This window comes from Canis lupus, chromosome 3 (assembly GCF_003254725.2).
Source record: "Canis lupus dingo isolate Sandy chromosome 3, ASM325472v2, whole genome shotgun sequence".
Lineage (NCBI taxonomy): Eukaryota > Metazoa > Chordata > Mammalia > Carnivora > Canidae > Canis > Canis lupus.
The window spans coordinates 5,377,348-5,394,405 of NC_064245.1; the positions used below are offsets into that span (position 1 = coordinate 5,377,348).

General features: G+C 35.1%; 1 long non-coding RNA gene across 3 annotated transcripts in view; it reads right to left on the minus strand.

The window, feature by feature from the left end:
* The window catches only part of LOC112653945 (uncharacterized), a 96,488-nt gene that overhangs the window by 54,102 nt on the left and 25,328 nt on the right, over positions 1-17,058 (minus strand). For 2 of the 3 annotated variants that reach the window (XR_003132648.3, XR_007409678.1), the window contains exon 3: positions 14,115-14,151. The exons of the other annotated variant lie outside the window; for it this stretch is intronic. This is a non-coding gene — a long non-coding RNA (uncharacterized LOC112653945). The remainder of the gene's footprint in view (positions 1-14,114; positions 14,152-17,058) is intronic. 3 annotated transcript variants of the gene reach the window in all.

Genomic DNA, 17,058 nt, shown 5'->3' on the forward strand with positions numbered 1-17,058 from the left:
AATAAACTGTCTACACATAACAGTTAATGCCAAAAATATTCAGAATGAGCAAACACTTAAAATTATTACAATGTGATGTTTATAAATGTGATTAAAATGTAATCTCTCAGAAATTTTCAAAATACAGAGATAGAGACTATATATTAAGTTTTAAAAACTTTTGTATAAGTATGTCTGTTATAGACATTTCTGAGGAAAAATTATAGATATGAACAGTATTGGTACTTTTTTATTTTTATTTTATACCTATAGCTCTCTTAAGTCATATAGTATGTTGTCAAAAATATCAATGAATCAATTAAAAAACAACAAACAATTCTTTAGGAAGAATCTTTAAGTAACCTGACCTATATACAATATACATATGTATTAGTTAGATGAGGTCACAAAGGTGAGATCCACATCATGGGATTAGTAGCCTTTCAATAAGAGAAAGGAGAAAGATCTCTCTCTGTTTTCACCTATAAAAGAAAAATCCTGTGAGGACATACTGACAAGGCAGCCATCTGCAAGCCAGCAAAAGAGCCCTCACAGGGAAAGTCAGCTGGCACATTCTATCTTGGGTTTCCAGTTTCCAGAACGGTAAGAAATAAATTTCAGTGGGGTAAGCCACTCACTCTATGTTGTTTTCTTATAATAACTCAAGCAAATTAATACAAGCAGGTGTTAGATTATTTGGGAATAGTATAAGCAACTAACTTCCAATGAAAAGAAAACTCAGATGTAACAAAGATTCCTAGAGGTACAAAAATTATCAAAATGGAGTCAAGAAAAAAAAATACTGATAAAAACTGTAATACTCAGATTTTTGTGGGAGAGTTCTAAAAAATTTTGAAGGAAGACAAGTTCTTTCTTATAAAGACAGTTTCACAAAACAGGAAAAAGAAAGGAATCAATATTTGGCAAGTACAGTAACAAAATATAAATTATAGTATTTAATATAATATTAAAGTAAAAACCTATGAGGTATTTCAGAATAATAATATGTGCTAGAACTTTATAGGCACTATAATAACATTTATTTTAATACATATACAAATATTGAACAATAAAAATTTTTTGAAGGAGATACATTCTACATGCATATATAGGTAGATAATATATTAACAATGTCAGTTCTCCCCAGAATGAATCTATAAATTCTTTGCAATCATTTTTTTTAAATTTTTTATTTATTTATGATAGTCACACAGAGAGAGAGAGAGAGAGAGGCAGAGACATAGGCAGAGGGAGAAGCAGGCTCCATGCACCGGGAGCCCAACGTGGGATTCGATTCCGGGTCTCCAGGATCACGCCCTGGGCCAAAGGCAGGCGCTAAACTGCTGCGCCACCCAGGGATTCAATTCTTTGCAATCCTACTCAAATTCTAGTAGGATTCTTTTCAAAGCTAGAGAATCTGATCCAGAAGTTTATATGGATGAGTGAAAAGTCAAACACCAAAAAACAATTCTGAAGAAGAAAACTAACTATATTTGTGTGGGAAGCCGAGAGAGGCTCTCCTGGTCTGCCTAATATTTTGACTTAGTCTAAAAATTTAATAACTGCAATCAAATGCTGTTTGTAAAGGGATTTAAGAATTGAATATAACTAAGAGCTCAGAAGGAGATCCAAATCATATAAAAACTTGATATGTGACAGAAGTAGTACTGTGATTTTATGAGGTATGGGTATAATGGAAATACAGTCAATACCTGTCACTGGTACCTTTGCAGCACATATGAGTAAATGGTTCCTATTTTACATAGCACCCCAAAACAAATTCCAGATGAATTAATGAAAGAAGTTTGAAAAGCAAAACTTTAAAACATTTAAAAATCAGCATAGATGTAACCAACCAAATATGAGTTTATGATATCAAAATGTCTCCCATATTACATAAAAGATAAGCAATCTAAAAAAACATTGGAAATTCATATAAGCAGTTCATAAAAATGGATGATCAATATGTATATGAAAATAGAATTCTTTAGTTATGAAGTGTAATCCACTTTTGTATAAAGTTATGTTTCCATGGTCATGCAATTGCTGCAAGCCTGAGACCACACTTCGACCAACAACGCCTAAAGAATCTCCCTATGTGCAAAAGGATGCCTGTAATTCCTGTGGGCAGTTGATAAATTGGAAGCTTCATAAAAAGTAGATCATAGAAATAAAGTCTTCTGCAGTCATACATTGAAATACTGTCTAGTTATTAAACCAAATTTAAGTGTAACAAGCAGAATACATTTGGAAAAATTAATGTCGCTTTTTAAATGTTGCAACAAAAACCTTACACTATAATAGCATATCCAATTAGAACATACCCATTATCCTTTAAATGTGGTTATGTGTGAATGATTATTTACATAACACATAAATCATTCAAATGAATTATATATATCAAAATAAGCATAATGTTTTCCGCTCTGATTGGAAGAAGGAATGTGGGATGAGTGGAGTAGGTTTTACCTATAGTTCTCCATATGTGTGCTGTTTTAAAGATTTTATTTATTTATTTATTTATTTATTTATTTATTTATTTAAGAAAGGGAGTGCTGGCGTGGTGGTGGGGAGGAGGGCAGGGAGAGGTCCCAAAGGCGGAGCCCCACATGGGGCTTGGTCCCACGACTCTGAGATTACAACCTGAGCCAAAACCAAGAGCTGGATGCTCAATCAACTGAACACTCCCCTGCATGTGTTTAGTAACAAAAGGTACAATAAAATATTAGTTTTCAATCATTACAATAGTGAAGTTTTAAAAATGTAGACGTTAAGTACATAGTACATTATTTCCTGTAGGTGTGAAACATTTCCTAATTAAAAGTTTAAAATATATTACCCTTATCAATAACAATTTCTCAATAGAAAACAGATCTATATTATCAAAATGATTTTTTTAATGTGATGACATTCCCTTATATATTATCTAATTGTCATTCTGTGATCAATTGAAATTCAAATCAAAACCATTCCTAAAACATAGCTGTGATAGGAAGCACAACTCAAAACCACAGTGAGATATCACCTAATACCTGTCAGAAAGATAGAATCAAAACGACAAGAAATAATGGTGTTGGTGAGGATGTGGAGAAAAACGAACCCTCGCACACTGTGCTAGGAATGTGAATTAGTACAGCCACAGTGGAAGACAGTAGAGAGGTTCCTCAAAAACCTAAAAATAGAAATTCTACATGATACAGTAATTCCACTGTTGGGTATTTGCCCACAGAAAATGAAAACACCAATTTGCTAATTTGAAAAGACAAATGTACCCCTACATTTATTGCAGCATTACTTACAATAGCCAAGGTATGAAGGCAATCTTTGTGTGCATAGATAGATAAATGAACAAAGAATATGTGAGATATATATATATAGAGAGAGACTATTACTCAGCTCTAAAAAAGATGAGTTTTTGCCATTTATGAACACATAGATGTACATAGAGGGTATTATGCTAAGTAAGCTAAGTCCGGCAGAGAAAAACAGGTATATAATTTCACCTCCATTTGGAATCTAAAAAACAATTGAGCAAACAAAAAGCAGAATCAGATCTACAGATACAGAGAAGAAACTGAGGGCCGGCAAAACAGGTGAAGGGAAGTGGGGGATAAGAGTTCCAGGTATGGAATGAATAAACTATGGGGATAAAAGGAGAGCATAAGGAATATAGTCTAGTCGGTGGTACTGTAACAGTGTTGTGTGGCGACAGATGGTAGCTACACTCATGGTGTACACAACAGAATGTATACACTGGTTGAGTCACTGTGTTGTACACCTGAGATTAATGCAGGATCGTGAGTCAACTATACTCAAATTTTTAACATAGATAAATAAGTAAATACAGCAGGGGGGTGGTGAGAGACTTCTACTGTTTGGGTTAAGCTGAGGAGCTGAGCATGCAAATGAAGAAATACACAGTATTTTCCTCTAAACTAAATGTGGTGAGTCAAAGGAGAAACAGCTATGATGGTGGGTTTAAGGGTCATCTTGACTGGGCTTTGCTGCCCCCCCCATTAATCAATCAAACACTCATCTTACTATTACTGTTCTGGAGCTGTGGTTTATGTCTACAATCACCCAACTTTAAGGAAAGGAGATTATCCTCACTAATGTGAGTGGGCCCCATCTAGTCCCTCAAAGGCTTTTAGAGCCAAAGTGAGGTTTTCCTCAGAAAGATGAAATTCTCCCTCAAGACCACATGTGACATTAGCGTCTGAGAGCTGCTACCCTGAGGGAATGTTGCACAGATCCCCAACTGGCCCCACAACTGTGCAAGCCAGTGCTTCCAAATAAATTGTTTATGTGTGTCTGGGTGTCTTCTATTGTTCTGTTTCTTCAGAGACGGGCTGATACAATTGCAAATGGTGCTTCCTAAAGGAATTCACAAGTATTGTTTAAGTTCACTTTAAACAGTTTGGTGTGAGAGTGTGTGCACACATGTACATGTGCAGATTTGCATTTTGTGTGTTTTAGAGACTTTATGCTGATTTTTTTTTTTTAGTTTTTAGTTTTTATTTCTTCTGTAGTTTCTTGTCTGTAGAAAACTGTAGGCTACTGATGTGACATTATCCCTCACTTCTTTGCCAACGAAATCACAATTTTTTCAGGTCTATACCCCTAAGAAAGTTACTCCATGCCCAACTACAGGGTAAATCTTATAAATCTGAGCCTATTGTAGTATTATTTCTCTTTCCAATGATTGATCAAAGGTTGTGCATAGGACAAATTTCTGGGCGTTGATATGCAATGATAGGTCTACTGGAAGGTCTACAGGAAAACTGGAAGAGGTGGTTCCTTTTCTCCTTCTCCATGTTGCGATGTCAGATGGAATGCCTGGAATTGCAACCATCATTCAACTATGACGGGAGCTCATCTGAATTAAATATGCCTTTTGGTATATTTCACAGTTTCTTCCTTTTTCGCTAATCTAGGCTAGATTTTTCTGTAACTTATAGCTTAAGTCATCCTAACATATATACTTTCATATTTTTTTCTTTAGAAATTGTAACAAAATATGTAATGCCAACTACCAAGTCCACTGCATTTCAACTAACAGGGTAATTTAAGACTTGAACATTAAACACCAGAATATTACAGTACATTCAGTGAAACCTAATATCTTGGAAGAGACTCTTCAAAGACCCAGTTTGAGTGAATTCAACTAATGACACTTAATTGCAGATTTTTTTGGCTGGTTTCGGTCAATTGAAGGCATTATTAATGTGGAGTGCAAATGGATCTAAATTCAAAAAAGCATTCATTCCAATTCTATTCTCATAATACTAATAGAGTATAGACCAATCTTTGTTAACTACTGAAAATACTTCTCAACCACATCTGATTAATTGGGTAGACTGATAGAAATCTCTATTTGAAGAGCAGAATATTGCCTTATCAGATTGCTCACCTTTGATTCTTTTTCCAAATTAGAAGCATTTACAGAAGAATTACCTGAGAGGCTATACCACTAATAACCACTCATTTTCTTTTATATATTGCCTGAAATAGGAATGTTAACTGTTTATAACACACACATTTAAATTTCTTTAGTAGAGAGAGAAAGAGAGCATGAGCAGGGGGAGGGGCAGAGGGAGAGGCAGACTCCCCACTGAGCAGGGAGCCCAGCCCAGGGCGATCCCAGGACCTTGGGATCATGACCTGAGCTGAAGGCAGATGCTTAACCAACTGAGCCACCCAGGCACCCCATGTTTTGTATTTTTTAATGAAAATAGAATATAATGCAGTCTTTCTCTTGCTGTGGATCTGAACTAATTATTAAAATGACAAAAATGGCAACAACAACCAAAGTAACTCTTTAATCTCAAAGCTTTGTTTAAATACCAACAATTCCACAGAGATCTCTATGAATCATGCCCGTCTTAATTCACCTAATTATTGCATATATTTGGCAAACTATGTATTTTCAATACTCAATACTTTCAACTGCTTGTATTTCAGTCTGGTGGGTAGGATATTCTATATCTCACCTATAAGGTTTGCCTTTTTTTTTTTTTTTTTAGGTGTGCTACTTAGATAATACAGAAGTTGACTTGATTCAATAGTCTAACAACAATATAAAGGAATGAATCACTGGAAGTCAGAGTTCATTCAGAACTTCCCCACTGATGGGGCTACATCATAGGAGATCAGGCTCTTTCACTGGGGAGCAATAAAATGTCATTGGTTTTTCATATTATCTCTTATGTCATGTTACCCAGAAAGGAGTCCTATATAATCTCCTACCTACGTGAGAGTGGGCATGGGCAGGGATGGATCAGTTTTAGCCTGGTTCTCAGGATGTAGGGGGCCAGGGTTCTCACCACTCAATTTGTCTATTTATACCAAATCTTTTCACAGCACTCCCAATCTCCACACTCTGCTCTGCCTTCCATCTCTGGTGGAATGAGAGAGGCCGGTTTCCTGACTACAGATCTAGGAGAGGTGACCCAACTTGCCCTCGAATTTGTGATACAAACTTCTAGCTAATCTTTCCATATTCAACCAATCCCTACATCATGGCCTTCAGCAATACCAGGAATCTCAAGTTCCTGAGGATGTGTTTGGCTTTCTGACCTTCATGGTCTTGCTTCTTCTTAGAATTTCTCTCTCTACCCTGCCATATTTGGTTAGACTTAGATGGTCTTCAGTCTGCAATGTAACTTACCACGTGTCCTCCATTTGTCCAATTTCTGGTCAATGGTTGTCTAAAATTCTGTTCTCATCGTCTTTGTGGTTTTATAGCTTTCTAATAGTTGCATCGTTATTTTGTGAAGTATCAGAATGGAGTAAAAATAAATGCAATGTATCAATCTTTCATATAAAAATACAGGTACTCTATAAAATAGCATTGTCATATTGCCAAGCAGTCTTACATTTGCATTATGTGTTCTTCTGTGCTTTAGGATGATTATAAAAAAGAAAGATGAATTAGATACATGTAAAATTTATAGCATTTGGCATTTCGCAGGGCTAATTTTAATTATATGTTTACCAATTTACTTAGTGAGGTGTATTTGATCTTTTTCAAATCTTAAAAATATTAAATTATATATTAAAATAAAAAAAAAACAATGTAACTGATGACATTAGTATTGAATAAACACAGCCAGTAACATAAAAACCGCATTTTGCCACTCTAATAAATCAGAATTTAGAAACTTCCCTTTACCACACACAGGCAGTAAGCTTTTATACTAGATCTGTTTCAAAAACTGATAAAATGCGCCTGCAAAATTTACAATCTTCTCTTCATGATTTACTAATACTGATACTAGTACGAGACATCACAATCTCTGCAAACTGTAAACGAAAACTGGAATGCTGTAAATATAATGAATATTCACAGGTTTTAATATTACAATAAACACATAATTTGATCAGAAGACAAAAAAATCTTTGGCATAAAGTACCCAGGAAAAACTAAGACGTTCTTATATATTACTTCCTAGTCCTCCTGAACCAAAGGGATCTGTAAGACTATTACAAAACAATGCCTCCTTATTTCAACACCAAAATTCGGAATAGTGTTTTATGCCTACATTATGACCTAAGTATGCGATGATAATTACTGGGCACTTTCAGAGAATTTCAGCCTGGGTAGTTTTAGTCTTATCCTATGCAACATGATAGACTTCAGTAACCCTTTGTGTGTGAATAGAGGAACTTCTGGCAGCATAACAAATCACAGCTTGTGACTCAGAATAGGTTTTTCATAATACATGCAATTGAGAATCATTATTCAAATGCTAATATCCCATAATAATCATCATGACTTATGGTATTACACATTTTTCTTCAGCAGTTTTTATTGGGATGTTCAACTAAAAGTCTCATCTTTAGTTTGCCATTTAAAGTTGGGCATAGGAAAGAATGGCTCTTAGAGTATATGTCATGATTTCATAATGTTAAATATATTGACTGCATTGAGCCATAGTTGGGTGTTGTAAACTTTTGTTCCTGAGTTAATCAGGTTGCTATGTTCTTGAAGGGGCTGTAGTTCATTATTTTTAAGCAGGATAGGTTACACGTTAATTCAAATATGTCTGATGAACTGACAGGAGAGGTAGAGACAAATGAACTGAAACTTGTATTTTTTATTATAACATGTTTATACCCTCAAACCTGTAGTATAACAACAGAGAAGTCAGCATCTTGTTTATGCCAAACAGTAATTCCCTGGACAGAGATAGCTTCATAGGCTTGTATCTGAGAGTCACAGAAAAAGAACTATGGAGACAAAACTGGCTATTTTTTTTTTTTTGTCTTTCTTCCAGAGTAGCTATTTTCTTGTTTTAGATAAGTGATCAGGGGCTATAGGTCTACCTTCCTTGACCCTAGCTTGCAGAATATGAGATGTGGTTTCACAGGGGTTGAGAGACAATTTTCCATGTGTCTCACATGGCTGGATGTCTTGTGAACAGAAGCACTGATTGTGTTCTGGACTATCTTTCGTATGTGGTGAGCAGCCTTGAAAGACAGACACAGTGTCACCCTTTGGAGCGAAGAGCAAATTTGCTTATATCCTTGGAAGCTCGACATAATTTCACTCTCTGGATAGTTTGCTTGATATTTTCTGGAGCAAAAGACAGACATGCTTGCTGTCCATAGTAATCCACTGCATGTACAGATATCATTTTGTCTTTTTTACATTTCCCTGAGGAATTTGGGCTTGAGGAAACAGCACAAGAAAATGCTGTACTCTGACTACTATTATTACTGTGAGTGATAAACCATTCTTTGTCTCTGACTGAGATGTCTTGTGTCTTCTGTCAGTGTTCATTAAACTATCATAGATTAGCTAGCTTATTAGCTTACAAGTCAGGTAAAATCTCAGAAACTACAGTTTTCACAGAAGAAAGCCTCCTATTTCTTTGCTGCAAAATCCCCCACTCACATTTTCTCAATTTCTTACATGATTTCACTAAGTATCTTGCCTTCACTTACTACTTCACTCTTTTGGAAATATTAAAGGGATCTTGTTTAATTTTGGAAAATGTACAATTTCTGAAGATACATAATCTTTTAATTTAAGACAGCACTAACTTTAGGAAAGATAGTTTTGGGTAAAAATTATAATCATAAAACACTGATTCCACAAAAAAATTAATTGCAGGTGGCTTTTCAAGTGTGTGCTCAGAATTTATTTTTACGTCTTTTTTTCTTTGACCTTAAAACCATTTGGTGTCAAAAGTGCATTACCACCCAGTGCTAGAATTCACACTCTCTCCATAGGAACATTTGAGTATGAAGCACTACAGGTCAACCCCATTTCAACATGGTTTTTGTCAGCTCTACAGATCTAGTCAAATTCTAGCCTGCCTCATCACAGGAATTCTATTTCAGATTTATACATCCTAAAGGGACATTCATGGCAGTGTGAAATGATCTTCTTTTTGTTTCTAATAGAATTAAAGGCATTTAAAAATCTGCTACGAATGCAAGTGACACTAATTTGATTGCTAATTCTGATACGTGCTTTGGTGCATATTCATGTTTATTACTTGCATTTAATGACTGCAGATGGGTGGAAAAGTCACACAAGTCGGTGTCTTTCTCTCTTGGGAGCTAGCAAATGAAACTCTGATATCTAGCCTTGGGTATTAATATCTGGTAAATAACTTTGGCTTATATTCTAATTTGAATTAATTATTTTCATTATAAATTGTGATTTCTATAATATTAAAATAAAGTTTCAAACTTTGGAAGTTATACAAAATAAACTATCATAGAGGCCAATACTACTCATAATTTATGAAACTATGATTTTCCCATTTACTGTATAGGCAATTATAAGAAGTATATGCCTATATCTATATAGGGGAATGGACCCTACGGTGCTGTCAATATTGCTGCATATGCTTTTCAAAGTAACAAAAATAACCTGGACACTCATTTGTGGGCAAATGATATACTACAGAGTTGGTTTTAAAGTCTTTAAACCATCTTTTTTTGTCAAATTTTAGATATATATTTCTTTGAAGGTTATAGGCAATGCTGTGTAATTTCTACATTTTAGAGTTAAGGAAACTAAGGATAGAGAATTATGGTTTCAGAGTTCATAAGGACATAACAGGGGAGCTAATATTAAAATTCTGATTCAGAGTACTATAGCAATGGCATCAAAATTACCACAAAATTACCATATATACACACACACACGTACTATATATGGTTTATATATACTTTAAATATATCATATATACTTTAAATATATCACATATCTCACACGCACACACATACACCCATACTACTTGGACCCATTTCAGGAAATTCTGTAATAGCAAAGCTAGAATCAGCGTCAGATGCTTCTGATGCACGGCTAGATTTGGAAACACTGCTCTACCTGACATTGCCTCCTTCAAGAGAGGAACTTATTCACAAGTAGATCTCAACAAAAGAGAATGGACTTCAAAGGGAAATGAATGGAACCAAGAAAGCAACGCCATAGGGAAGACTTTGAATGAGGTGTGCACTTTGTTGACGGTCATCTTTGTGAGCAATCTAACATACACTGAAAAGTTTCCTAAGAATCTAGACATTTGTTGTATCAGGCTCATAGTCATCTGCTTCACTCAACAATTATATTTTGGAGCATATATTGTCAGTAGAGATACGGCAATGAATCAAAATGTTGAGTATATATATATACTCAATATCTAGTAGGGGATATTTTAAAATAGTTTTACTAATAAATATATCATTATAGTTTTACTAGTAAATTTATCATTATAAGAGATATTCTAAAGGGCAGATGAAAGTAGAAAGCAAAATAGAACTCAGAGTTCATAAGAATATGTTGATGACCTAAGGTCTAGATGGTGAGTAGGAGAGCTAACAAAGTTTTTGAAAAAGTTCTTGTGAAGGAAGTATTCTTGTCATAGTCAAGGAACAAGAGTAAGTTGATTGGAAATAGTGTGAATGAATATGTTATGATTAAGGCGGGAAAACACAAGTGGGATGGTTATCCACAGAAAAGGGGCTGAGAGGAACAACAGAAAAGAAGTTAAGTACCATTTATTTATTTAGAGCATGTGCATTGAGCTTTGAGGATGTACTGGATACTTTGATCAATATTCTAAAATATAAAATAATTAAAACAGCTCACCTTCTAGTTTAGGTTGGATATGCATTTGAAATAAATTTGTGAACATAACTATAAGAACAACTTTTTTTTATAATTGGGTTTGATTGTTTGTTAAAATTATTAAATGGCTTTCAAAGAAAAGTACATAACCCGGCAGTATACAAAAGGCACTAAAACTTCAGCACACAACCTTTTTCTGGGTTGCCATCGAGGAGCTTTTTGTCCGTAAGCATTCAGCATCCTGTGTATCGGTTAGCACATACTAGCAAGAGAATGACAAGTTCTGGTTAAATTAAATGGGGAATTGCTTACAAGGAGGATGGCAAAGAGAGGTTCTATTAAACTTACATTTCCAGACACTTGTATTACTAACAATACAGCTACAGTTTACTGGGTTCAATTATCATTGCAAATTGGCAAACAGCACTTGCCAGCCTTCTAATCATTCAATATATTCTTTCATGTTCAAGCAGAGCTGACAGTTTAGTTGAATAGTTAATGTCAAAAATTTCTTCAATTATATTCACCCATACATACAGAGTAGTTCGATGGCAAACAGGAAAAAAAGAAGAAAAAAACCCACAAAGTTTTGCATCTCTGTTTCCTATTTTTCAAATAGTTAAGATGAGTGGTAGATTGCCTATGTTGCTGGCTGAAATTCAGAAATATGAATTTAGGTAAAATTCTCTAACTGGACCTGTTTTCTTCCTAGTGCTAAAGTATGCAGGTTATAGCGAGATTTTCACATATTGCTCAAATTTGTAGGGCTTATTCCCTGGACGATTTATCAAAGGTCAAGATTATACTTTTGCCAATAAAAACAATAAAACTACATTTTATGTACTTTGTAGACTCCTACTCCATACTTTACAGACAAGACCTTCATAATTCTCTCTACAGAGATTATAAAGTGTTGCACAATTTTTTTCTTTCTCCTTGACTAATCTTTCATCTTGTCTTTCCTCAAGTGAAACACATTTATTTTTTAATAAGTCATTGATATTGCTTGACATTCTATTGAATTATATGATCCTGACAGAATTTATTTATTTATTTATTTATTTATTTATTTTAAAGATTTATTTATTCATTTATTTATGATAGACAGAGAGAGAGAGAGAGAGAGGCAGAGACACAAGAGGAGGGAGAAGCAGGCTCCATGCCGGGAGCCTGACGTGGGACTCGATCCCAGGGCTCCAGGATCGCGCCCTGGGCCAAAGGCAGGCACTTAACCACTGAGCCACCCAGGGATCCCTCCCAACAGAATTTAATTCAAACTATAGTTTTGATCTTTCCACTGCAGGTTAGAGGCAATTCACAGCAGAGGAGAAGCAAGTTATGTTAATAGATCACAAGTACAATCACCAAAAAATGACTCTGGAGGAAAATAGTTTTCACATCTTATGTTGGGGGCAGGTCTCTTGTATATCCCCTTCAGCTTGACAGAGATTTTGTATTTTTCTTTTTCCTGAAGTAAATGCCAAGTGGGTAGGAAGGGTTTCTAACTTGCATCTTTTATTTGGGGAACTGTTCTGTAATACCCCTCTTGCTGTGTGACTTGAACTCATCATTGAGTGCCCTTCCTGGAATGCATCTTTATACAGGTTTAAATGTGTAGTTTTACAGACTAAGGGTCGCTGGGAGGGAGATGGATGGGGGGACGGGGTGACTGGGTGATGGGCATGAAGGAGGGCACCTGATGTAATGAGCACTGGGTGTTATTGCAAATGATGAATCACTAAATTCTACCCCTGAAACTAATAATACTCTACATGTCAATGAAATTGAATTTAAATAAAACCTTTTATAAAAAAATGCACTTTTAATTAGTTACATGAATTTTTTGGCTCATTTTATCTAAGATATTACCAAATATAAATAGAATTTAAGTATCTCTATCTAAAACCTGAAGCAATTAGATACTGATTTTTTTTTCCTCCTGCAATTTGCCAACTCTTTTTGGGTGAAAACATGCCATCTAATGAATTAAATACACTTTCTAACCTGCTGATTCATTTTTCAAGGTTAGAGGTGAAGGCTCAATGATTTCCACCACAGTTAATATAAACATTGACCTGATCAAATGCAGAGATCCCTGTATGCCATTAAATGGCCACAGATTTATCACTTCTGCCAAGGTTTTGCTCCTGGCATCTGATTAAAAAGCATAGGCCAATGTCTGCTTTTATCTACTTAGTTTGATCTCCTATTTGGATCTCTTCACGGGCACTGTATTTATGATGCTTTGCTGTTGAGATGCTTTCTAGCATTTATTGTCTTGGTTTTTCTTTCAGTGGTGGGCCAGTTCAACTGCATGGTATGCTTCCCTAGACCAAGATAATCCACATGGTCACCCAACCATCCTGAGCGTGATTATAATGCTGTGGTATAATAGGGAGGAGAGCAATCACCAATGACCTACAATTTGCCAAGGTGGTATAGAATGCTAATAAAATGCACCATAGGCAAAGAAAATGCATCAAGTGAGCCAGAGTTTATTATTGAAATCTCTGCAAGGCATTAAAGTTTTGGTTTAAATGATGATGTCATCTAGAAGAATAGACTTCTGGGGAAGTTAATGGAATGGAGTCCTTATTCCTGGGTTGTTCAAACCTATATGGGCCCTCCTCTCACTACAGCATTATTAAAACAAATGACTTTTGCTTCCTAATGACCAGGCTGAATTTATACCTCCCTTAAATAAAGGAGAAAAGATTGATATGCCAAGAAGACAGGATCTTTGGGTATAAATGATAGCAGATTATGCTAATGTATTAATATTATAATTTTTGATAGGAGAGAGAGAAAATCGTAGGGAGTTATTGCTAAATACCAGGTAGACAGATTGTTTCCTTCTATAGCCACCAAAACTATGCATTAAATATTCTCTGTATTATGTAGCTCTGTGCCATTGACCTAATTTCACTTTTTTGTGTGATTTTGGTATTTAATCACTATATCTTTATGATTAATGTCCATATTCTATTGCAGATGACTCAACAATTACAAGAAAATGACCGTAGATATAAAATTATTATTTAATACTCACTTATCTTGAATTCCTTACAAGAAACTGTATTATGCACCTATAACATGAGAAGAATGGAGAAATGAGCTCTATAACAAATAAGCAATATTTTGGGATCTTCTGTTTGTACACTGTTTTGAAATACTTATTCATTATCTCTTTCTATGAACATTTGAATTTGCAGTTGCTAGGTGCAAAAGTCCTGTTAAAATTACTTAATGAAGAGCATGGTGAATTCATTATATATGCTATCATATGGAATATGTTCTCTTGTATAATGAGATATAATTATGCTACTTTTTACATTACTGTGTTGGTCTATATGTGTATACAATACATAATTAGTAACGTGTGCACTAATAAAATAGAGTCTGGGCAATGGTCCCTCCTCCTTCGGCTACTTTCAGTTTTACCCAGTCTTTCAAAGTACATGGGCCCAGCTGGAAACAGTGCACTTATTTAAAGTCAGTGAAAGGAAATGGACAGTTTTGTGGTGTCATTTGAGAGATTTTCATCTTATTGAAGACAGAAATGACCTCAATACCTGTTCTCATAGTGTAAGAAAAATAAAAGTATCAAGTAATATAGGATAGTGAGAACAGATAACATTTCCTCTTTGTGAATGGGTGGATAGATAGATATAGATGTAAAAGTCTATGTAGACATATATATAATTATAGTTAGTTTAAAGTCTCATTGCCAGGCACCTGGGTGGCTCAGTGGTTGACTGTCTGCCTTTGGCTTAGGTCATGATCCCAAGGTCCTGGGATTGAGTTCTGCATCAGGCTCTCCTGTCTCTGTGTCCCTCATAGATAAATAAATAAAATCTTTAAAAAAAATAAAGTCTCATTGCCTATGATTCTCAATGGCATTATCTTACTATCAAATAATTAGATAATTTTCTTTTAGATTTATTTTAGAATTCATCCCATGAGTCTTCCACATTCTATTAGGGAACACTGATAATTTATAATTAACTACCAAGGATATATTTAAGGCAAAAGGATTAATAAGACTGAAAAGCAATAGAGGCATATGATTTGCAAATAAAAATAGGAATATTATGAATTATTATAATACAGGCTTTTATTTTAGCTAAAGCATTTCTTGTTTCAGGCAAACACTGAGATGCGTAAGATTAGTAAAGACTCATCTAATTTGCCTTGAGTTTGAATTAAGAAGTTAATATCTTAAAGGAGCATTTCAGTGGATAAGATTTCCCAGGTCATGTTTTCCTAATCCCCATTCTTCCTGGGGTAACCACTTTTCACATCACATACTAATTTCACACTTGGGACAGTCCTTTGTAATATCAGACCTGAATGTGATTGTTATATTTCAGAGCTCCTGGAATAAAGAAGGAATTGTACTTTGTCCCTGCCACAATATAACCTTTGATAATTAGTTAAATCCTAAATTTCACTCTATTTTTATTATTATATTTAGCCTGCTAATTTATCTTTGCTCTCTATGTATTTTACCCGTAACTGAATATTAGAGCTAAATCATATAAGAATAACAATAGGTAAACATATGTATTCAAAAAGACAATAAGACATATGGGTAAATTGGAGTGGTAGAAATAATTATTGTTTCCATCTTTGGGAAAGCTAGATGCCTCTACTTTGTGTTTTCACAAAATAGAAATAAAATGCCTAGCTACTGGTCACTGGGGAGAACTCTGAAAAATCTAATAATTGAAATGTACATGTTCTAGGCTAAGAAACTAAATATTATGTTATTGTCAACCATGTATATTGCTTCAGAGACAAATATCTACAAGTACTGTTCCTTCTTTGTTTGACATGCAGTGTGGCCAGACAATGAGAAATAGTTTTCTTTCTCATTTTTACACTTTGTAGACTCTTATTTTCTTGTGAAGATGTTTTTCTATTTCTCTTGATGAGGCAGTTACAAGACAGACATCAACTTCACCTCATTTCAGAAGAACCACCGTAGAAACAGTGCAGAATGTGGTGTATGATCCTGAACAAGTCCTCGCTTTGGGAAGCATGCTAATGTTGGATTGCTATACCCCTAACTATGGTCCCAATTAGATAAAAGGGCAATGCCATAACTCTGTTGGTGGGAGTAAAGTTCTAGCTATAAGGTATGAACATCTGCATTGCTGGTCAACCTGGGAAATAATAGATCTTGCATAATTTGGACAGCAGAGTCATTAGCAATGTTCGTTTCAAATCTAGACATATATATGTGTGTGTGTGTATATATATATGTAGTTTCACCAACATAATCATGCAAAAAATATTAACTGTGGTCTTGTCACCAACAATAAAATGTATTAACTGAGAAGAATTTTCATCACTACCATCAACAACATCATTATTTTATCATTACTGTCATCATTGCACTCATTCTGTAGCAAGAAATCTCTGCAGTGGGGCTGGGAGTTTTTTAATCTGTAATGGGTACCTACTTATGTTCCTTAAAGGAGTTTAACTACTATTTAACTTAGTGTTCATCTTTCAAGTTTCAGTTTCCATAGCTACATAGTACGGGCTAAGAAATCAATACCTGGGAGGATTCTGATGCAGGTGGTCAATCATCACTCTTTAAGAAATACTGCAGGGACGCCTAGGTGGCTCAGTTGGTTAAATGTCTGCCTTTGACTCAGGTCATGACCCCAGGGCCCTGGGACAGAGGCCCAGGTTGGGCTCCCTGCTCAAAAGGGAGCCTGTTTCTCTCTCTCCCTCTGCCCTGCCCCCTCACATGTGTTCTCTTTCATAAATAAATAAATAAATAAATAAATAAATAAATAAATAAATAATAAATAAATAACTTAAAAAATATTGGAATGAGTTGTGGGGCAACTGAGTCAGTCCTTCCTTCCTTCCTTCCTTCCTTCCTTCCTTCCTTCCTTCCTTCCTCTCCCTGCTCTTGAATTCTGGATGAGCGATATATGAGCCACCCCAGTGGGAAGCTGAGGATAATTGGTATCAGTTCT